Here is a 23,120-nt window from a genome sequence, read left to right as displayed (position 1 = left end):
TAGAATTTTAGAAATGGCTGGGTCATGTTTATAAGCCCATGGGACCTCATTTCATTCCTGATTTGGTTTGAAATGCTTTTGAAAGAAATTAAAAGTAGATTCATATTTTAGTTTTAAAAAACAATGTTTGTTTTCAAAAACTCAAGTATTTCGGTGAGGTTTGAAAAGTGTAATTCTCAAGTAGTATTAAACTGTTACACATAAGGCATTGGTCTTTAAAAACATTACATTAAAACCAGCTGAACAAATGTAAATGATTAGAAATAAAAATGGTTTTGATGCTCTATTTACTTTTTTTAATGTCCATCACCTTGTATCTTGAGGTTCAGGCCCACCCCAAAACACATTTTAGCAATAAATGAAGTTCCTCTTCTGAATTCAGTCACCCTTACCAACTGTTCATTCGATTTGTAAATGAATACCTAATTTCTCTTAGCACTCAGAAATTTGGGTTTGATTTTTCTCTCTTGAATTTTCCAGGCTGAACTGGGAAAACGTTTTAAGGGACTACAAAAAATTATAAAGACATATTAAAAGTTCCCTAAATGCCAAATCATTAACCACATAGATCCATGTACATGTATTGAGACATGCCCTTGGCCCACACATGTGTAATTGTGCAGTTATTGTCCATGCCTTTATATTTGCAACTAGAGGCCCAGAGCACAAAATTTGTGCACTGGTAGGGTCCCTAGCAGCTGCCAGCTGGGGCCTTCCTCCCTTCCCCCAGCCAGCCCTGCCCCCTGGTTGAACTCCCGGACAAACTCGCCATCGGGGGGACAATTTGCATACTACGCTTTTATTATATAGGACTAGAGGCCCAGTGCACGGATTCATGCACCGGTGGGGTCCCTCGGCCTGGCCTGCGGGGATTGGGCCAAAACCAGCTCTCTGACATCCCCTGATGGGTCCCAGATTGCACAAGGGAGGTTCTCGGGTGACGCACCCCAGAATCGGGGTCCCTTCACTCTGGTTCCAGGTGTGTCACCCGAGAACCACAGCTGCCAAGTCACCGCAGTTCGGCAGCTCCTGCATTGAGCGTCTTCCCCCTGGTGGTCATTGCATAGCAACTGGTCAGATGGTCGAACTGTCGGAGGGTTGCTTAGGCTTTTACATATACAGATAGTTTCACTACACAAAGGCACAGGCAGAAACTGGTGTTTCTTCTGGGAGGTGGGTGTCAATTGGGTAACGGTTTGGGAACGGTAAAGAATAGACCAGGGGCTACCTCCAATCATTAATAAAACATCGCATGTTAGACTTCCTGGAGCGGCTTTCACATCTGATTAGAAATGGAAATATTGCTGCGCATATCCACGGGCACCATAGCAATACTCTCCAGGAGATAAAACACCTGGGAAGACATCAGAGGCACAGCTAGCTGGCGGTGGGCGATGCCCGTGGGTACACAGTCACTGCTTCATTCTGTCCCCTGGTCCCCTCTTAGGAGCGCACCGGCAAACAACAAAATTAAACCGAGGTTGATAACAAAAACGATGTCCTAAATTCCCTCGTTCCTGACCACCTTTCTCCATTTCGCCCCACTTTTCAGTCCCCACAACATCGAAACGCCTTATCCACGGGAGAACTAACAACAAAGGCATCCTTCTTCCTGCCTGTTGTGATCAAGTCAGGGTTTGGGGACCAGCAGCTGCTGGTGGTTGGGGGAAGGACCCCAGGTTTCTATGGCAACCGACTAATCCACAAGTGGAAGGTAATAGGGTGCTTCAGACTTGAGAATTCTATTTCGGAAAACCTTATCGCTCTTGTGCGCTGTGGCAGGAATTAATGTGCAAGATCACGGTGGGCGAAAAATCACTGCAAACGGGTACAGGCATGTGCCCTTGCAAGTGTGCTTGGTGCTTATGGGCATCGATTGTATCAACTCTACTAGAGAAACAGACCTTCGTGTCTATACTGTAGATAGACAGATGATGGATAGATAACTGAGAGGTAGATGATAGATAATAGATACACAGATAACAGAAGTAGAGGATAGATAATAGGTAAATAAATAGATAGATAGATAGACAAATAACTTAGAGGTAGATGATAGAGGATAGATAATAGATAGATAACAGAAGTAGAGGATAGATAATAGGTAAATAAATAGGTAGGTAGATAGATAGATAGATAACTGAGAGGTAGATGATAGAGGACAGATGATAGATAACTGAGAGGTTGAGAGGTAGATGATAGAGGATAGATAATAGATAGATAGATAGATAACTGAGAGGTTGAGAGGTAGATGATAGAGGATAGATAATAGATAGATAACAGAAGTAGAGGATAGATAATAGGTAAATAAATAGGTAGATAGATAGATAGATAGACAGATAACTGAGAGGTAGATGATAGAGGACAGATGATAGATAACTGAGGGGTTGAGAGGTAGATGATAAAGGACAGATGATAGATAGATAGATAGATAGATAGATAGATAGATAACTGAGAGGTAGATTATAAAGGATAGATAATAGATAGATAGATTAGATAGATAGATAGATAGGTAGATAGATACATAGATAGATAGATAGGTAGATAGATAACTGAGAGGTAGATGATAGAGGACAAATGATAGATAGATAGATAACTGAGGGGTTGAGAGGTATAGATAGATAGATAGATAGATAGATAGATAGATAGATAGATAGATGATAGATAGACAGAGACACAGAGAGGTTTTAGCCAAAGGAATTGGTGTATTTGATTGTGCGGCTGCTGAGGCAGAGCTGAAACCTGCAGGGCAGGTGTGCAGGCTGGGAGCTCTCCTGAGGGGCCAAGTCCGCAGTCCCCAGGCTGCACTTCTTTCTTCTTCCTTAGCACATTGCGGACCAGTGGTTTCACTGCTAGCTTTACCCAGTGGCCAGGTAAGTCTCTATTGAACGAGTACAAAAAACGTTTTACATAAATGTTAAAGGCACTCTTTAAAATCAATACCCATTGCATTTTGAAGTTATTTATTACACGCTCTTCCAAGCGAATACCTTTTTAAAGTATGACTGGCCACAAGCCTTAGAACAGAAAACACGAGACTTCTCGCGATCCGTCCGCAATGTGTTAAGGAACCTCCCCTCCAGCTTTGCTCTGAAGGCCTTTCAACTGCGTGGATGAGGCCCACCCTGTTATTGACGTGAGACCGTGTGCTGGGCAGATAGGACGTGGTCCTGCCTACAGCCCTGGGCTCGCTGCTCCTCTATGGACGGCATTCAGGTCTCATTCCAATGGCGAGAGCCGAAGAGTTGATTCAAGAATGGGAATTGGTGGTTGTTTTTCCACTCATTCCCAATTCCTTGGTCAATTTTTTTTGAAGACATTATAAGCTAAAATCCACGCAAGGATCTCAGGGAAGTGGAGATGAGCAAGGCAGATTTCTGCCCTGGGGAGAGAAATTCCTAAGGGCTGGGAAGAAAGCAGTATAGCCAGAGGTGAAGAGAGCGTAGCCATTGGTCTGAAGGAGATGTGGGCGGGACGATGGAGAGCACTGGAGAGGGGCACTGAGCTTGAACTTTGAGATCAACTTGGGCTGGGGGGTGGGGGGGCTGTTAGGGACCGTGGCCCCCATTCTGTATGTCCCACCAGTGTGTCCTCAGTGAGGTTCCTGTTCTATTCCAGGGGAGCCTGTAGACATATGGCTCCATTAACATTGGTCTGGAAATAGGCAAATCGACCACACATTCTTTGCCCTCGCTGGTTTGTGTCAGAGTTGGCCTAGAGGTCAGTGTTTACCTGGCCCTCTCTCTCGCCCCGGGCCCTCTGGGCCTTTTGCAGACTTAATTGTGTCCAGCTGGGTGTCCTTTGCCCTTTCCCCCCTGAAGGGGACAAAGGAATACTTACCCGCCCCCACTTTCAAAGGCTTTCCCTTTCCCTTTGGACTTGTGGTTCAACAGACCACATCTTTCTCGACTCAGCGCCCAAATTATCTTAATAGCCTATGGCGTTCAAAGGGTGACCTCCCCCCTGTTCGGGCTTCTCTGGTGCCTTTAAGCCACACCTGCAGTCATTTAATACAGTGTCACCAAGCTCTGTGGCCAAGTCCTGGTACCAGCTGCTCAGCGGCCTTCAAACTCTTCATTTCTCACTGGACAGAGCCACAGTTTGTCATGAAGAGTTCTTTGTCCTTCACTCTCCAATATTAAAAATAAATTACCCATCAAAACTCTCTTCCCTCCTTCCCTCCCTCCTTCCCTCCCTCCCTCCCTCCCTTCCTCTCTCCCTCCTACGTGCCGTATCATAGCATCATAGTCTAATCAAAAGAGCACCTGTAGACTTCAAAACATTGGGTGTCAGCCCTACACCTAATAGACTCAACCGTCACATCAAAGCCTCCGTTTTTTCATCTGTAAAATAAAAAGCATTCTCTGTCTGAGGAAAGAACTAGAGACAATCACAATGTTAAGAGTAATAAACTCTATGAATAGAAATCAAGGTAAGGAAACAGAGTGTGTGGGTGGCTAGTTTTAGATCCAGGCGTCAGGGAAGGGATGATGAGAACGTGGCATTTGGACAAGAGGCCAAGGAGGGAGATGGAGGAAGCCACGGAATGATCCGGGCAAAGAGCATCCTAGGCACAGAGGGTAGCCAGTGTGTGCCTGGCGCGCTCAAAGGTCCTCTCCCGCTGCCCACTGCTCCCACATGCTGACGGTGTGGAGCAATTGGGGCCAGTGCCAGCAGCGGGTGAGAGTGGGGCCTTTGCCGTCAGCGAGTGCAAGCGGCGGCTGCTGTCCCGATCGCCCCTCAGGAGCAGGGGGAGGTGGAGAAACCCTCACAGGTGATCATGGCCCGCAGCCACCACTCGCACCCACTGATGGTGCCTATGTGATCTGGGTCATGTCCTAGGTGGGCTTAGAACCAAGAGAAAAGTCTTGGATTGGGGTATTCAAAGCCATTAGAGGAATTTTTTAAATCTGTATTGTTGAAAGCATTACATAAGTCCTCCTCCCCCCGTCCCACCCCCTCAATTAACCTCTTCCAGCCCGCTCCCGTCCCCTCCCACCCAGGCCCTCACCACCCGTTGTCTGTGACCACGGGTGATGCATATATGCATACAAGTTCATTCGTAGAGGATTTTTAGCAGAAGGTGGGGTGACATAATATTTTCTTGGTAAGATGGCCACTGTGCTGTGTGGAAAATCAATTCCTGGCAGACAGAAATAGAAGCAGGGAGAGCCGGTTACAGCCTGCCCATCAAGAGATGACAGGGACTCGGGTGCGTGGGGTCATGGCGTCCCAGGACAGTTTGCTTCAGGAGACAGGTGTGAAAGAGGGGAGTGATCAGCACTACAAGGCTTTTGTCCTGAGCAGCTAGTTGGGTGAATGGAGGTTGCCCTTTACTGAGATAGGTAAAGCGAAGGGAGGATTGGTTTAAGGGGGTGGAATTCACGAGGCTGGTTTCAAATATATTAAACTAGAGGGCCGTTGCATGATATTCGTGCAAGAATAGGCTTTCCTTCCCCTGGCCTGGGAGCCAGAAAGTCCTCGCACCCGGGCGGAGCACCGCTCCTGTGGCTCCCTCCGCCATCCCCCCCTCCCCCACCCATAGCAGGCGTCCCGCCCCTCCTGGCTGTTCCTCGCCTGCATATGCAAATTAACCTGCCATCTTTGTCAGGTTATTTTGCATGCTCACTCCTGATTGGCTGTGGGTGTAGCAGAGGTACGGTCAATTTCCATGTTTGTCTATTATTAGGTAAGATTTGACATGGTTAACAGATGCCCATGTGGGCATTTGGAGGAGGAAGCTATATGCACAAGTTCAGTTCAGAGATGGGGCTGGAGAACAAAATTCAGAGTCATTCATGTGTCTGTACCAAATGCTGCGGGGCCACCTGGTAAGTCAGGTTCAGAACTTGGAGTTGACCGCGAGGGATTGTTGGTGACTTAGACGTGTTTGAATTGCCATGGAGGGCACAAGCCCCCAAGGATTGTGTTCTAGACAAAACATGGAGTAGAAACAGCTAGTATGGCCGACTCCATTGAGGAGTTCTGAGACAAAAGGAGAACCAGGAAATGATACCCATTCATAAAATGGAAATTTCTATAGTAAAAGTAGGTGATACGGAAATACAACCTAACATGATAATGACAAGTACAAAAGTCTACCAAGATCTTCAGTCATTCTGATCAGATCACAATGAGATGAGAATAAGGGCCTTTCTCAGATGTGTGATGCGTCTTGATTCTGCAGTCACCTTTGTCACTCATGTCTGCGCGTTTCCTGTCCCTGGGGACTTCCTGTGCTCTGGAGACCTCCTCTTACTGCTGTGGCTTGTGGCCTACTTTCTTCTTTACGTGGTGGCTCATGGCTCTGCGTTCGCTGGAGTTCCCTGTTGCTTTGGAAGTATATATCATATTAGGTTTTTATATTTAGTTTATTGGTTAATTTTATACATCTTGTTCATATTTTCTTCATTGATTGTATGAATCAACTCTTCGTATCTTAAAACCATAAGGGGCTGGACACACCCTTGGCAGCAGGCGATCCCACCCTTGGTGCAGACCCCATTGATTTTGTGTGTTTCTAGGATTCTCTTCTTATTGGATTACTAGGGGCCCAGTGCACGCACGAATTTGTGCACCTTGAAAGGAACTGTGGGCCTCGAGGCTGCAGTAGGCATAGGGGTGGGTCTCAGCCCATCCTCTGCGACCTCACCCAGCCCCTCCCGCCGTGGCCCAGTCTCCTGTCTGCTGGCAGCCCCGCTCCCTCTGCCCACTGCCTCCACATGCTGATGGTGCGGAGCAATTGGGGCCAGTGCCAGCAGCGGGTGCGAGTGGGGCCGGTGCCGTCAGCGAGTGCAAGCGGCGGCTGCTGTCCCGATCGCTCCTCAGGAGCAGGGGGAGGTGGAGAAACCCTCAGAGGCGATCATGGCCCGCAGCCACCACTCACACACGCTGATGGTGCCTGGTGATCGGGACCGGAGCCGGGCCCCGGCAGCAAGTGCGAGCGGGGCAGGCCGTGGCAGCAGGTGTGAGTGCCATGCGGAAGCAAAGAATTTTCAGTAACCACCAGAGGCTCCTCCCTGATGGCAGCAACGGGCGCCCCGCCTTGGCCTGGCGCCCCCGCTCACCTGCTCCACCATCCCACCGCAGCAACACCCACATGTTCTGCACACGCCCCCTGGTGGTCAGCGCACATCATAGTGACTGATAGTTCAGTTGTTCGGTTGTTCTGCCGTTCGGTCTATTTGCATATTAGCCTGTTATTATATAGGATAGGTCAGTGTTTCCTCCAATCACCCCTCATGCTGCTAGCAATCTAAGTATTTCATCTTCCCACCAGGACCCTGACTAGGGAAGGATGGAGGTTCTTATGAGAGGAGGTTCTTGAGGCCGCCAAGGTCTTCTTAAGGGAAAGAAGGGGTCTCTGGATTCTGCATTAACGAAGCGTCTAGTTTCTTAAAATCCTAGATTTAGAGACAATAAAAATGGCTTCACTGTTTCTTTCTTTTTTTAAAAAAATATTGTTGAAAGTATTTCATAGGTCCTCCTTCCCCCCTCCCCGCCCCGTGAACCTCTTCCGGCCTGCTCCCACCTCCCTCGCTCCCCCACTGTCTGTGTCCGTGGGTTATGCATATAGCAGTATGCATACAAGTTCATTGGTTGATCTCTTCCCACCCACTCATCCTCCCCTTCACTTCTATTATTATGGTCTCCTCTACACGCTTCAGAAATAATAACATGAGCATCTCTTCCTAAGGCTCACTTTGAATCTGTCAGTGTGACTTTAAGTAAGCTCCTTAGCTTCATACAGTCGTAATTTTTAGTTTGCAGAGTGAACGAAGGAAACTTGGTTTGGAAAGCGCTGGCTATAATGAGGAGTTTATAAATAAAGAAATCCAACGCCAGCCCTAAAGCTGCCTCTCCTTCCAATTTTGTATTCGCTGCAAAATTCCTCCTGGGAAGAAGGAATACATTATTTGTGTTCGGGTCAGCCAAGATCTACTTTGATATCTGGCATGTATCGGTCTTTTAATGAGTGTCTATTGACTGGATGAAATTAGGGAAGAACTGTATGTGTGGATAGCAAAGGCTTTGTCTCGGCGCCAAACAAGAATAACAACATTGCTTTCCAAAGGGAAAAATCACGAAGAAAAAGGACCATCGTTTTGACGAAACGAAGAGGAAGATTTTCTCAACAGTGGAAAATCAAGCAAATTAAGAGATTTTTAAAATCTAGGAGAAAGCATTTCATGCAAATATTTAAAATGGAATGTTCTTAATATTTCAAGAAGCCATAAAAATCTGTAGGGATGCATGATGAGTATGTGGGAAAGGAAATAAAGAGACTAGTCAAAGGAGAATAAAAGCAATTAAAATAAAACCCAGATTCTCAAGTTACTGAAGAAATGCAAAACAAAACAATGACAACATTTATTTTTAAACATCGAAATATCCAACATTGACAAAGGATTTGCTGGAACAGATACACTCACATCTTGATGATGGGCTATAAATTAGTGTCACTTTTCAGAAATCAGCTTGGACTCATGAATCAAAAGCTTATATATTTTGATCCAACGACATCCTTCCTGCAAACCTTTGACTTAGGAAATTTCAATCCCGATAAAATTTTATGCATAAAGCTAAAATTACAAACAAAAGGCATCTATAAATTGGAATAGTATGGAGTCTTTTTGAAAACTTTTTAAAGACAGAGAAAAGCTATTTTTATAACTAGAGGGTGAAAAATACAGATATAAACTTTTTTTCTAAATGGCCACCTCATTATGGAAGAGATAATTCAGAGAGTCTTAATGCAACATTTTCTGTGACTTCTCTCTAGGAATTTCTATTTGCTTCCCTGTCTTTTCCTTCTGTTCTCCACATTTTCTACCTTAAGGAGAGTCTGCTTGACCAACTGTAAAATCCAAACGAGAACAGTAGCTCAGATGTTCTGTGCTTCACCTGTGTGAACACATTACAGGGTTTAAAATCCCCCCACTTTGCCCTCGGTTGCAGGCTCCTCCCTGGCCTGGGCCCTGGTCAGGGCGAGTGCAGGAGGCAACCAGTCGATGTGTTTCTTTCACATCGATGTTTCTCTCCGTCTTTCCCTCTCTCTTCCACTCTCCCTAAAAATCAATGGAAAAATATCTTTGGGCAGGGATTTAAAAAAAAAAAATTCTCCCATCTTGATTTGATTTTTCCAGTCCTGAGAGTATGAAAAAGAAAGCATTGCTTTCTCCCTCTTGAGTTAAGGATCTTGTGGGTCAACATGTGTCCATCATGTTGAGTGACTGTGCCAAGGACATCCAGCTAGAACAGGGGTGGGCAAACGTTTTGACTCGAGGGCCACCATGGGTTCTTAAACTGGACCGGAGGGCCGGAACAAAAGCATGGATGGAGTGTTTGTGTGAACTAATATAAATTCAAAGTAAACATCATTACATAAAAGGGTACGGTCTTTTTTTATTTATTTATTTCAATAGTTTTATTCATTTCAAACATTTTAACAAGGAGAATGTAAACACTAATTATTATAATTTGGAACTTCAAAAAATGGAGGAATCATAGCACAATAACATACCTTCTATTGAAGATGGCAAAGGCAAAATAAAATTGCCTAACAAAGGAAAGGTACAAAAGCCTTTTAAATTAAACTTAAATATAATAAAATAATTTAAAACTAAAACAAATAGAAAAGAACAAAATGTGTAAACAGTAAATTAAACATTTTATTTAGTGCAACCTCCAAATTATGCCCGGGACGTAGATGTAGATGGCAACGTAGACTGGGTTGAAAGGTTTTTGGTCTTTAAAACATCAACTTCAGTGGGAACGGTGTTGTTGGTCTCCTTTTTAGCTAATGCTCTGATACTGTGCTCTCCAGGGGCGTGTCTCCCTACATCACCACGATGGCGTGTCTCCCTACATCACCACGATAACATGTCTACGCATTCCCAGGGTGATGTCGGGGGACGCGTCCGCGGGCATTACAAGGAGCCTCTGGAAGATTGAGAGGTTGTTCCTTCTACTGAATGGGCGGATATAAATCCACCCACTCAGAAGAAGGAGCTGCGGCCGTGTTTCCCGACGTTGCCATGTTAACACTGCTGCTGGTGAAGGAGCGGAGGGGAGAGCAAGAGAACCCTCCGCTCTTTCGCTCCGCTGGCCGGATAGAACAGCCGAACGGGCCGGATCCGGCCCGCGGGCCGTAGTTTGCCTACGGCTGAGCTAGAATGTGGTAGGACTTCAATGCTTGTGTCCTGGATTCTAGGTCAGTGTTCCCTCCACTCGGCAAAGGTGTCTCTTTCCTTTGTATAAAGTGTGTAATTTATTTATTTATTTTTTAAAATATATTTTATTGATTTTTTACAGAGAGGAAGAGAGAGGGAATAGAGAGTTAGAAACATCGATGGAGAGAGAGACATCTATCAGCTGCCTCCTGCATGCCCCCTACTGAAGATGTGCCCGCAACCCAGGTACATGCCCTTGACCAGAATCAAACCTGGGACCCTTCAGTCTGCAGGCCGACGCTCTATCCACTGAGCCAAACCGGTTAGGGCTGAAGTGTGTAATTTATTGCTTGGAGGTGTCAACGTAGGCGATTTCTGTTTGGTGGATTATCCGAATCCCCCTGCTGCATTCCAAGTCAACAGTCATGAATTATTCTAGGAGGCTTTCCAGTCACATAGCTGGGAAGGGGTTTTCTGTGACAACATAGCGAATGTGGAGTCTACGTCCAGGGCCAGCACTCAGTAGAAATAAATGCAGAGCAATGTTCCGGATTGGCGTCCACACTGGAATCCACGGAGAGGCCCTGTGGCAATCTGGAGAAGGGTGACCAGTGAGGGTCACAAACACTTTACGTCCCCACGACCTAAACATCTGTGTGCTCTCCTCGCTCTGAAACTGGGAAAGCTTCTCTTCATCTGGCGCTTGGGAATGGCATGAGAATTAATCATACTTTTTCCGAAAGTTTCCTCTTCGAAACAAAAACACCTGTGCACGCAATGAAATAGAAACTCAGGAAAGCAATTGTTTCCACTTGGGCTTGTGGTCCGACGAATCCTGTGCTTGTTCATGTCCTCGGGGGCCCTAGCCCTCGCGGAAGGTCTTCCTTTGGGGAAAATCTAACTGTGGTTCCATGATCATCACATTAGAGAAAAATGCTCGCAAGAGTCATGTAGTTCAAAAAGCTTTTGCCTTATTTTATAACATAAAGAAACATATGGCTATATATATGACCAGCAGAAATTCTGAACTTGGCCAATCCTTAGTACTTTCGCTTGAAAAGCTTTTCACAAAAAAATTAGAGTGTCTCATTCCTTTCTTCTTTTCTTTTTCTTTTTATTTTTTTCTTTTTCTTTTTTTTTTAAATTTTTGAAGAGTACAAGTATCTTTTTATTTATTTATTTATTTTTTTAAAATATATTTTATTGATTTTTTACAGAGAGGAAGAGAGAGAGAGGGATAGAGAGTTAGAAACATCGATGAGAGAGAAACATCGATCAGCTGCCTCCTGCACACCTCCTACTGGGGATGTGCCCGCAACCAAGGTACGTGCCCTTGACCGGAATCGAACCTGGGACCCTTCAGTCCGCAGGCCGACGCTCTATCCACTGAGCCAAACCGGTTTCGGCTTTTTTTTTTTTTTTTTTTTTTGAGACTCTAGGGAACACTCTTTTTTCACAAAAAAAGGGTGAGGGGGTATAAAACCTCATGACTGCCCCACCAGACAGCTTTCCGATTCCAAAAACAGTATGAACTCACTTGTCTAGGAATTTACTGTCCCCCTGTTCAGAATGCCATCTTTCTTTTACCCCCATGGATCCTCCTTTGTCTTTCTTTTTTAGACAATTATTTGTATTGATTTCAGAGAGGAAGGGAGAGGGAGAGAGATTGAAACATCAAAGATGAGAGAGAATCATTGATCGGCTGCCTCCTGCCTGCCCCCAACTGGGGATCGAGCCCACAACCCAGGCAAGTGCCCTTGACCAGAATCGAACCCGGGACCCTTCAGTCCACAGGCTGACGCTCTATCTGCTGAGCCAAACTGGCTATGGCTCCTCTGTCTTTCTTGTCCCAGCACAAGGTTGATGCCTCCCTGTGACCTCCTGATCACCCCTTGACCGTATCTCATGGTACTGAAATAAGAAGCTCATCTACTGAAAGTATTTCAAAGGATTGTAGTTTTTTGCACGCACAACTGGAGTTGCCACTGATTGCGAATTCTTTGGTGGTATGGACACTATTTAGGTGTCCCTAGAATGTAATAAACACTCAAAAAAGTTTACTCCATTGAACTGAATGGAAAGACCCAGTATCTCATATGCTGATGGGATCCTCAAATGGTTTGCTCTCATGTAGTAAGAGAATATATTAACACTAGAGGCCCGGTACATGAAAATTCATGCACTAGAGAGGAGGTCCCTCAGCCTGGCCTGCTCCCTCTCACAGTCTGGGAGCCCTCAGGGGCGGGAGGTGACCTGGTGATCAGGGGAAGGCAACGCCCCATCACACCTCTGCTGCTGCCACTGCCAGCAGTGCAAACCTCGGCCCTGGTTACCTGAGCCTCAGGCGGCCCTGGGCAGCTGGGGGGTTGAGGGGACTGGGGGACTCCGGAGGCAGGCATGAGGAGGGACCATGCCCGCTTGGGGGCGGGCCCAGCCTTGCTGCACGCCTGCCACCCGGGCAGGGCTGAGGGGACTGGGCGCCGTCATCTTGTGGCTGTGGACACCGCCATCTTTGAGGGTGTGGCAGTCAATTAGCATATTCCCTCCTTATTGGCTGTGGGCGCCACCATCTTTGAGGGTGTGGCAGTTAATTAGCATATCCCCTCCTTATTGGCTGTGGGTGCTGCCATCTTTGAGGGTGTGGCAGTCAATTAGCATATTCCCTCCTTATTGGCTGTGGGTGCCACCATCTTTGCAACGGCGTGAGGGTCAATTAGCATATTTCCTCTTTATTCAATAGGATAGCAATATATTAAATAAAATAGTTCACAATATGGATATCATTATGATTAGTCTTTTTCTATCTTCGAAGGAGACCTGCCGTACAGCCAAATAGCTTCCAAATGTCATCCCTACCAAGTCTGGAAGCAGAATGTAACCCGCTGCCAATATCCAATAGATACTGACCTGCATTTTATCACGGTGCACAGCTGTTTGATCGCAGGCACGCAAATAAATCACAATTAAAAAACAACAACTTTGGGAACAAAGCATTTGAATCAGAACACAGTGAACTTTCCCCACAAAAATCCAGATATGCCTTTTGCGTGTATTTGCAGCAATCTGTGATTCCCACGTGAAAGGTATCAGTCCACTTCCTCTTTCTGTCAATCACTCGTGCCACGCAGCGTCCCGGTATGTTGGGTCCTGACCTAAATCCTGGACACGAGCCAAAGACCCTAGTAATTGGAATGGCGCAATTATTTAGGCTGTTTCTAATAAGCCGAAAAATGTGATGTTCACATTTTCCACGTGTGTGTAGGCCTCTGGTCTTCAAGTAACCCTTAGCAAGACATTGTGTGCTTTTCTTCAGTGATATTGCAAGAAAGTGCAATTTTTCAATAGGTGAGCTTTTCTCATGGCCGTTGGAAACCACCTTGCCTATAGGGCCATCTGATATTACTGATATTACTAGAGGCCCGGTGCACAAAATTCATGCACTCTCAGCGGGGAAGAGGGGAGAGAAGGCGGGGCCCCTCAGCCCAGCCTGTGCCCTCTTACATTCCGGGAGCCCTCAGGGGATGTCCAACTGCCTAAGCTGGCAGTCAGGCATTCTTAGCGCTGCTGCGGAGGTGGCAGAGGCTCCCGCCACTGCCACTGTGCTTGCCGGCCGTGAGCCAGACTTCTGACTGAGCAGTGCCCTCCCCGTGGGAGCGCACTGACACCAGGGGGCAGCTCCTGCGTTGAGCGTCGGCCCCCTGGTGGTCAGTGCGCGTCATAGCGACCCGTTGTTCCGCAGTTCAGTTGATTTGCATATTAGCCTTTTATTGTATAGGATTTCTTTAGAATTTTGGTATTTTCCCATGATACGCCAAACTTTTGCAAAAGAAAAAAAATCAAAATTCATTCAACAGAAATTTTCTGAGCATCTACTCTGTGCCAGGTGCAGAGGATTAAAAAGGTGGCCATTCTAGACAGCTTTGCTTCCTAACCTTGACCCCACCCCCTCTTACTCTCTCGTCTACTGAAATCTCACAGATGTGATTTCTGTGGGGTGACAATCCAAGTTCAGAAAAGACTCTTCGGGACTGAACCCAAAACGCAAAATAGCAGGAGGCTGACGCTGTCGTTCCCAGCAACCAGTGCAGAGACTAAACACACGTGCCTTCGTGTTTCAAGTCCAACTTCGAGCAGGTACCAGAGGCAATTAAGTATCCTTGCCCGTCGAGTTTGAATATTTCAAATTTAGCTGCAGAACGGAGTGAGGTGACCTACTGGTACCTCAGCGTTTCCCTTGAATTTATCTTGACAAGTGACAGGATGTTGCTTTTTTAGGCCTGTCTCCCGTTTCATAATTCAGAAGTGAGATGCACCGCTGTAAGCTGTGGAGTGGCTACCAGCTCTTCTCCCTCTTTTTATTATTTCTATTTACTGATTTTAGAGAGAGAGAAACATCGATTTGTTGTTCCACTTATTGATGCAACCATTGGTTGGTTCTTGTGCGTGCCCTGACAGGGTTCGAACCCACAACCTTGGCGTATTGGGACGATGCTCCAACTGAGCTACCCGGCCAGGGCCCTAACAGCTTTTCAGTGACACCGTATCGGAGGCTTTTGCAGTCCTCAAGGTGACTGCCGATGTCCTTAACAGAGAGGACAGAGATATGTGAGGATCCCACTCAGGTGTGTGCAAACCCAGGTGTGGAGGTGGCTGGGGATTTAATGGCCAAAGCTATCATTTCCTCGCTTCCCAATCCCTTGAGCCAGGACAGCTCACAAATATGCCCAGAGAAAGTGGGAAAGTGGGGAAAATAAAGCCAGTCTGGCTCAGTGGATAGAGTGGATAGACTGAAGGGTCCCGGGTTTGATTCGGGTCCAGGGCACATGCCTGGGTTGCGGGCTTGGTCTGACATGCAGGAGGCAGCCAATCAATGATTCTCTCTCATCATGGATGTTTCTCTCTCTCTCTTCCTCTCCCTTCCTTTCTGAAATCAATAAAAATATATTAAAATAAAATAAAATAAAATAAAATAAAATGTCTCATTGCTCGTGCACTCTGATTCCGCCTGCGACGTTAGCCTCGAGCTCGCTCGCTGGGCCTCCTCTCGCCGGGGGCGGGTGACGCCAGCTACCTCCGCGGCGCGCTGTGAAAACTTTTGCCTGCGCGCAGGGATGTGCTTCGGGTCTCAAAAAATCGCTCTTTGCAAGTAATTTATCATTTTTTCTTCTCCCCGAGAAGAAAACTTGCAAAAGAAACAAAGAAAAGGTGAAGGGCGGCTAACAGCAGCATGCTAATTACCCGGCTCAGGCACATTATGTTTTATGTCTTTGTTCATTGGCGAGGCCTTCCAGCAGCCTAATAATTCACTCTCGGACCAGCTTTATCAAGAAGACACTGTGTTTTAGGAACCATAAAAGATCATTTAGAGCAGTAACAAATTACTGCTTTTAATAAAACGCCTTTTTCCCCCACTCAATAGGATACGGCAAAAAAAAAAAAAAAAAAAAATCCCACGTCTATAGAGAAGTAGTCTATAGAAAAGGAACATTTTTATCTTTGAGGAAATAATACCGGGAAAATGATAATGTAGTGATGACTCAGGGCACGAAGGGGGGGCAAAAAGGCTCCTTCTCTCACGTCTGTCTCTGTTGCTTTTCCTTCCACCTGTCTACCTGTCTGATCCTCCCTTCGAAGCTCCCCCACGGCCTCCTCTTTGCCAAGCCCCGCTCATTTCACGCTGGGTTCCCCAAAGGTCAGCACTTCGCCATGTGCACTTCTCACTTTTCACCCCGTCCCCAAGGTGGTCCAATCCATTCGTTTCAAAACCTGGACACAGAGTCCTGGCCGGTGTGGCTCAGTGGATAGAGCCTCAGCCTGTGGAACGAAGGGTCCCGGGTTCGATTCCGGTCAAGGGCACGCACCTTGATTGCAGGCTCCTCTCCAGCCCAGGCCCTGGTCTGGGTGCGTGCAGGAGGCAACCAATCGATGTGTCTTTCTTACATTGATATTTCTCTCTGTCTTTCCCTCTCTCTTCCACTATCTCTAAAAAATCAATAGAAAAATATCCTCAGGTGAGGATAAAAAAAATAAAATCCTATATAATAAAAGTCTAATATGCAAATAGACCGAATGGCAGAATGACCAGTGGAACAACCGGTTGCTATGATGTGCACTGACCACCAGGGGGCAGTGGCTCAATGCAGGAGCTGCCCCCAACCTGCAGGCCCCAGGCCAGCTAATGTGGGTGCCAACGGGGGGCCCGCCTGATCACCCTGCCGGTCACCCCACAGATCAGCCCCGATCACTGGCCAGGCCTAGGGACCCTACCCATGCATGAATTTCATGCACCAGGCCTTTGGTAAATAAAATAAAAAGGGTGCGTTTTAACCATGCGGATTCCTGGCTCCTGCACCTGACCTCCTGAGTAAGAATCGCTCGAGGCTGAGCCCAGGAATCTGCTTCCACAACCTTCCAGGTGGTGCTGGGTCTGGGAACCTAGGTTGTAACCCGTGGGCATCACATATGCTGCCAAAGCACGTGGGGATCTGTCGGCTTAGCTCTGACCTCTCCCTTCAGCCCCGGGCATGGCCATCTGGCTCCCTGACAACGCTCATGTCACTCAGACTCGCCACGTGCAAGACGCCCCAAAGCGGTTTGCCCCCTGGCGTTCATTGGTTCATTGGGTGACTGTCGCCCCCAGCCTGGTAAGTAATGCCACACACCCGTCTCTCCGTCATTGTCTGTATTTAGTCATCAAAGCCGACGCCTTGCTGCCTCACGCCATGTTTCTCTCTCTGCCTAGTTTAGGGTTTCTCCTGAAGCCTTGCTTCATCTAAAGGGCCAAGGGCCATTTTTTTTTCTGCCAAGGGCCATTTGGGTATTTATAACATCATTCGAGGGCCATACAGAATTATCAACTTAAAAATTAGCCTGCTATAGGTTGGATCCCCAGCCCTGGACCGGGCATGTGTCGGGGGCAACCAATCAATGCGTCCCTCTCACACTGATGTTTCTCTCTCTCTGTCTCTCCTTCTCTCTTCCACTCGCTCTAAAAATCAATGGGAAAATATCCTCGGGTGAGGATTCACAAAACAAAACAAAACAAAAAACCCCACAAACAAACAAAAATCCACTAAACCACGTTCTTAGCTCTTTAAGAAAAGGAAAAAAAAATAGCTGGATATATTTGGTCAAACATTTAATCAACTCACCCCTAATGCCTTGGCAGGGCCAGACCGAATGACTTCTAGGGCCTTTTACGGGACGCTCCCCACCCGTGGTCTAAAGGAACCATGAGGAAGGCCGGAGCTCCTGACAGGAAGTGACTGCCTGCCCCTTCTGGTGTTTGCTGCCTCTTCCTCACATCTGGAATTCCCGTTCTCCTGCGGATTCGGAACCGAACACCCAGGACACGGGATCCTCTCTCCCGGAAAGGACTCAGATAATATCTGAGCATTAGATGGCGCCCTCTTCATTGCTCCCTGTTCCTCCCTGCCAGGGAACCTCTCCCTTTCCACTTAAAAAATATATATATATATTTTATTGATTTCAGAGAGGAAGAGAGAGGGAGAGAGAGAGAGAGGGAGGGAAACATCCATGATGAGAGAGAATCATGGATTGGCTGCCTCCTGCACGCCCCACACTGGGGATGGAGCCCGCAACCCGGGCCTGTGCCCTGACCGGGAATCGAACCGTGACCTCCTGGTTCACAAGTTGACGCTCAACCCCTGAGCCACGCCGGCCGGGCCCCCTTTCCGTTTTTCAAGGACTGCCTTCAGGTTTCCACAGTGTACAGGGAATCTGCGACCGGACCCCCCCACCCCCCAGCTCTGCCAGGGACGTGTACCAGGACGTTTTTTGGAATTGAGAAATATTTTATTTGCTCAACAAAGCTAGGCTTTTAAGACCAAGAACTTGTAAAAAAAAAATGGGGGGCAGTGTGAAATGCAAGCTGAGCAATGACTCCTTTGTGCTACATGGCATTTGGGCCCTCTCCACCCCTGGAGAACAATGCGTGCCGTTGATCCCACGGGTGAGAAAGCTCAGGGCGAAGTGATCGACAGGGAAGGGAAAATGCATTGTTTTCAGTATCGCCCTCCCTGGCCCTCGCTGTCGCCCCTGCCAGACCTTTGCACCTTTGAAAAGCACATTTGTTCTCAGGGCTGTGCTCCCCACCCCTCCACCCAGGAAGGAGGGTGCTGCCCTTGATGGAAAGCCCCCCCTTCCCTCTGCGCTTGTGGGGACCCCCTTCCGGGTTGAGCAGACTCGCATCTTCTGTGATTGGGACAGAAATATGGTCCCCGAAATGAACAGCGGTCCTTGTCCCCAGAGGAGGCAGAAGTAGAGGGGCAGGGGGTAACCCTATGGCCTGTGCTCAAGGGGCATCGGACACTCGTCACATGTGGGTTTGTGTTTGTCCATCTTGCCTTTGCTCTTAAGAATTTTTTTTAAAATTTAAATTCTTTATTGTTTAAAGCAGGGGTCCTCAAACTTTTTAAACAGGGGGCCAGTTCCCTGTCCCTCAGACCGTTGGAGGGCCGGACTATAGTTTTAAAAAAAACTATGAACAAATTCCTATGCGCACTGCGGGCCCGGGACGAGTCGGCTGCTAAGCAGGACAGGCAGCGGCACCCGGCGGGCTGGATAAATGTCCTCGGCTGGCCGCATGTGGCCCACGGGCCATAGTTTAAGGACGCCTGGTTTAAAGTATTACACATGTCTTCTTTTCCCCCATCGACCTCTCCCTGGCCTTTCCCACCCCCCAGCACATGCCCTCATCCCACTACTGTCCATTGGTTAGACTTATATGGTTGATCTCTTACCCCCTCACTGCGCGCCCCCACCCCCGCCCCGCCTTCCCTCTGAGGTTGGATGGTCTGTTCGATGCTTCTGTGTCTCTGGCTCTAATTTTGTTCATCAGTTTTTTTTTGTTCGTTTGTTTTTTTAAAAAAATATATATTTTATTGATATTTTACAGAGAGGAAGGGAGAGGGATAGAGAGTTAGAAACATCGATGAGAGAGAAACATCGATCAGCTGCCTCCTGCACACCCCCCACTGGGGATGTGCCCACAACCAAGGTACATGCTCTTGACCGGAATCGAACCCGGGACCTTTCAGTCCGCAGGCCGACGCTCTGTCCACTGAGCCAAACCAGTCAGGGCTTTGTTCATCAGTTTATGTTGTTCATTAGATGCCACAGATGAGTGAGATCGTGGGATATTTGTCCTTCCCCGACTGGCCTGTTTCGGTTAGCACGGTGCTCTCCAGGGCCATCCCTGTTGGCCGCAGCTGGAAAAGGGAAGTGGAAGTTGGGACTGGAGGAGGGAAAAGCAGAGCAGTAGATGGTGGAGGTGAAGTCAGCTGGGTTTGGGTTTTGTTTCGTTTTTGTCTGGTTTCGCAAAGAAGCCTTGGGAACAATTAGAGTAAGGGGAGGGGGGAACGTTGAATGTTACATTATCGTCTGTTAAGGAGGGAGGTGAGGCCTACTTTTCCGTCATGGGCCGATGCAAAGTCATTTGTCATGAAGGTATCGTGAGTAGAATTGAGTCCATATAATTTTGTTTTCTCTCTCTCTCCCTCCCCCCCCCACCTCTCTCTCTCTCTCTCTCTCTCTCTCACACACACACACACACACACACACACACATTTATAAATTTGGGGAATTGAAATTCAAAAATATGTTGCACAATTTGATATAAGAGGGCACACAAAATTGATCAGCATTCTGTTAAAAATAAATGAGGTAAGATTCTGCAAATATTTCAAGCAATTAATGATGATACAACTAATTGTAATATATTTGTTTGAGAAGATTTATAAACTAGTATAGATAGTATATGGCATACACTACCCAGATACGTTTCCCCCCCTTTCTCTTCTTTTTATTTATATGTAAATTCTTTATTTTAATGGGTTTATTTATTCATTCATTCATTTTGCTTTTACATTTATTTTTCAGTTGCAGTTGACATACAGTATTATATTAGTTTCGGGTGTACACGCCAGTGAATGGACATTAGATGCCATACCGAGGGGTCGTCCCGCTAAATCTCGTGCCCACGTGACACCATTCACAGCTGTATCTCCTGTGCATTCTTAGATCAGTACAGTTCGTGCCAGGGCTGTGCCACGTGTGAGGGGCCAAGTTCAACAACACAGCCTCCTTCAGAAGAAACTGTTTTCCTCGCAGGGGTCCGCATAGGAAGGACTTGGAAAGACGTCAAATCCCCTCTCCTCAACGACCCATGTGCTTTAGACTCAAGTACCACGTTTCTCTAAGACAGTCTTCTTTCTCTCTTCACCTTCTCCATCCACCACAATCCTCTTTTCTCTACCTGCCTCCTCCTGCAACTCGCATCACTTGCAGGGGTCCTCAAACTTTTTAAACAGGGGGCCAGTTCACTGTCCCTCAGACCGTGGGAGGGCCGGACTGTAGTTTAAAAAAAAAACTATGAACAAATTCCTATGCGCACTGCGGGCCCGGGACGCGTCGGCTGCTAAGCAGGACAGGCAGCGGCACCCGGCGGGCCGGATCAATGTCCTCGGCGGGCCGCATGTGGCCCGCGGGCCGTAGTTTGAGGACCCCTGCTTTACAGCGTATGGTCCAAGGTGTTTTCCGCTCCTCCCCCCAGCGTTTGTGGTGGTGGTTTTGTCTTCTTCAGTCTCTAGATTTTGCATCATAAAAATTCAGGGAGTGGAGGAACCCTGACAGGAACCTTCTGTGTTGTACCTGTCACTGTGGAGACCCCAGGGCACCCAGGGCCTTGGACATGGCAGACCTTCGACAGGGCCCAAGAGGAGAGAGGCGGAGAGAGGCGGGCGGCAGCCAGTGGAAAGGAGAGCCGAGTCCGTTTATGAATTTTTAAAAATATTTTTGCTCTTCTCTGAATCTGTTTTTGTTCATCAGTTTATGTTGCAGACGCTCACACCTCAGAGGGAAGGTAGGGGAGGGTGGGGGTAAGGGGGAGAGATCAAACAGAAGACTTGTATGCACGCATATAAGCATAACCAGTGGACGGAGCCAGCAGGGGGCTCAGGGCATGTATGGGAGTGGGGTGTGGGGGGCAGTGGGGGATACGGACACATATGTAATACCTTAATCAATTAAAAAAACACACAAAACATCATGTTGTCCACCTGAAACATACACGTTTTATCTGTTAATCATTCCTCAGTAAAGCTGGAAAAATATCAAAAAAATATTTTTGCTTGGAAATTTCACCAAAGAAATTTTCAACGTGAACACTTTCCGCCTTTTAGATTGTTACCTAGGGTAACATCACATGCACGTGGACAGAATATTGTTAAGTCCATCGTGCGGTTCAATGCCTAGTGAAACACCCTTGATTCCAGAATAACAGGGAGTGTGGTAGAAGGTCAGTTCGCACCAGGGATTTTTATTTTATGTGGGGTTTTTGGCAATTAGTTGCTCTAGAATCCTTTCTTTTTAATGTTTTTTTTTAAAAATATATTTTATTGATATTTTACAGAGAGAGGAAGGGAGAGGGATAGAGAGTTAGAAACATCGATGAGAGAGAAACATCGATCAGCTGCCTCCTGCACACCTCCCACTGGGGATGTGCCCGCAACCAAGGTACATGCCCTTGACCGGAATCGAACCCAGGACCCTTCAGTCCGCAGGCCGACGCTCTATCCACTGAGCCAAACTGGTTTTGGCTCTTTTTAATGTTTTTATTGATTTCCAAGAGGAAGGGAGAGGGAGAGAGATAAAGACACATCCATGATGAGAGAGAATCATGGATCGGCTGCCTCCTGCACGCCCCACACTGGGGATCGAGCCAGCGACCCGGGCATGTGCCCTTGACCGGAATCAAACCCGGGACCCTTCAGTCCACAGACCAACGCTCTGTCCACTGAGCCACACCAGCCAGGGCTAGAATCTTTTCGTTTGTCCCTCCATGGATGCATACCTTGCATCTCTCCAGGTTAGCACAATAGTAAAGATTATTTGGCTTTTGCAGATGTTTAAAGACACAATGCCAAAGAGAACATTTTCAAGCAGAACCCCCAAGAAATGCCACTTCTGGGTCTTGCCGAGAGAGGATCCAGCATTTTTTCTCCATAAGCCTCTGCTGGGAACACGTTAAAGGGAGGCATTTTAAATAACGATGTTTGTAGCTGCTTGTCTTTAATAAGTTTGAAATAGACGGAAAATGAATTGGGCATGCATTCCCTCCCAAAGCAACTTTTCCCCATTGGCATGCACGGCGGAGTCGGAGGATGAGAAAGGGAGAACGTTACCATTATGTTGGCTGGAAATGGTTAAAAACATTTCTGTGAACTCCGTATCAATCATACCTGAGAGATGCTCATAAATCATAGGTTCCCCCAACTCCGGAAACTCCCCCAGTTCATTGTTATGCTGGCTTGTTTGTGGCAATTATACCGTGTTTATATTTACATAATAATTGGATTTTCTATTAAATTAAACAAAAAGCACCCTCCAAAGCGCGAGTCGGGAGCCATAAGGTAGCTGTACAACCTGAACAATGTGCATTCATTTGTGCTTACAATGGGAACTTCATCTTGTTCAGACCGACGTAGATGTTGGGGGATAATTCTCTGTAGCAAAGGCAAGATATACAGCCAGGCTCTTGAAGGTTCCAAGAAAGAGACACACACACAGATTGCCTTTGGTAACAGGTGTTTATTGCAAGGAGACACCAAGATGTAATTCAGCAAGAAATGTCTCGTAGCTCCTCTGGGCTTCACTGCTTCAAAGAATCAGAAGTACTGAGGGCGTCGTGGAACGGAAAAAGATTTAGTGTAAAAATGTATAGCTGGGTCCTAGCCGGTGTGGCTCAGTGGGTAGAGCATCGGCCTGCGGACCAAAGGGTCCCGGGTTCGATTCCGGTCAAGGGCACGTACCTCGGTTGCAGGCACCTCGCCAGCCCGGGCCCTGGTCAGGGCGCCTTCAGGAGGCAACCCATCCATGTGTTTCTCTCACATCGATGTTTCTCTCTGTCTTTCCCTCTCTCTTCGGCTCTCT

Source organism: Plecotus auritus (assembly GCF_963455305.1).
Source record: "Plecotus auritus genome assembly, chromosome: 15".
Lineage (NCBI taxonomy): Eukaryota > Metazoa > Chordata > Mammalia > Chiroptera > Vespertilionidae > Plecotus > Plecotus auritus.
The sequence above is the reverse complement of the archived record's forward strand: the minus strand, read 5'-3'. Positions refer to the sequence as shown.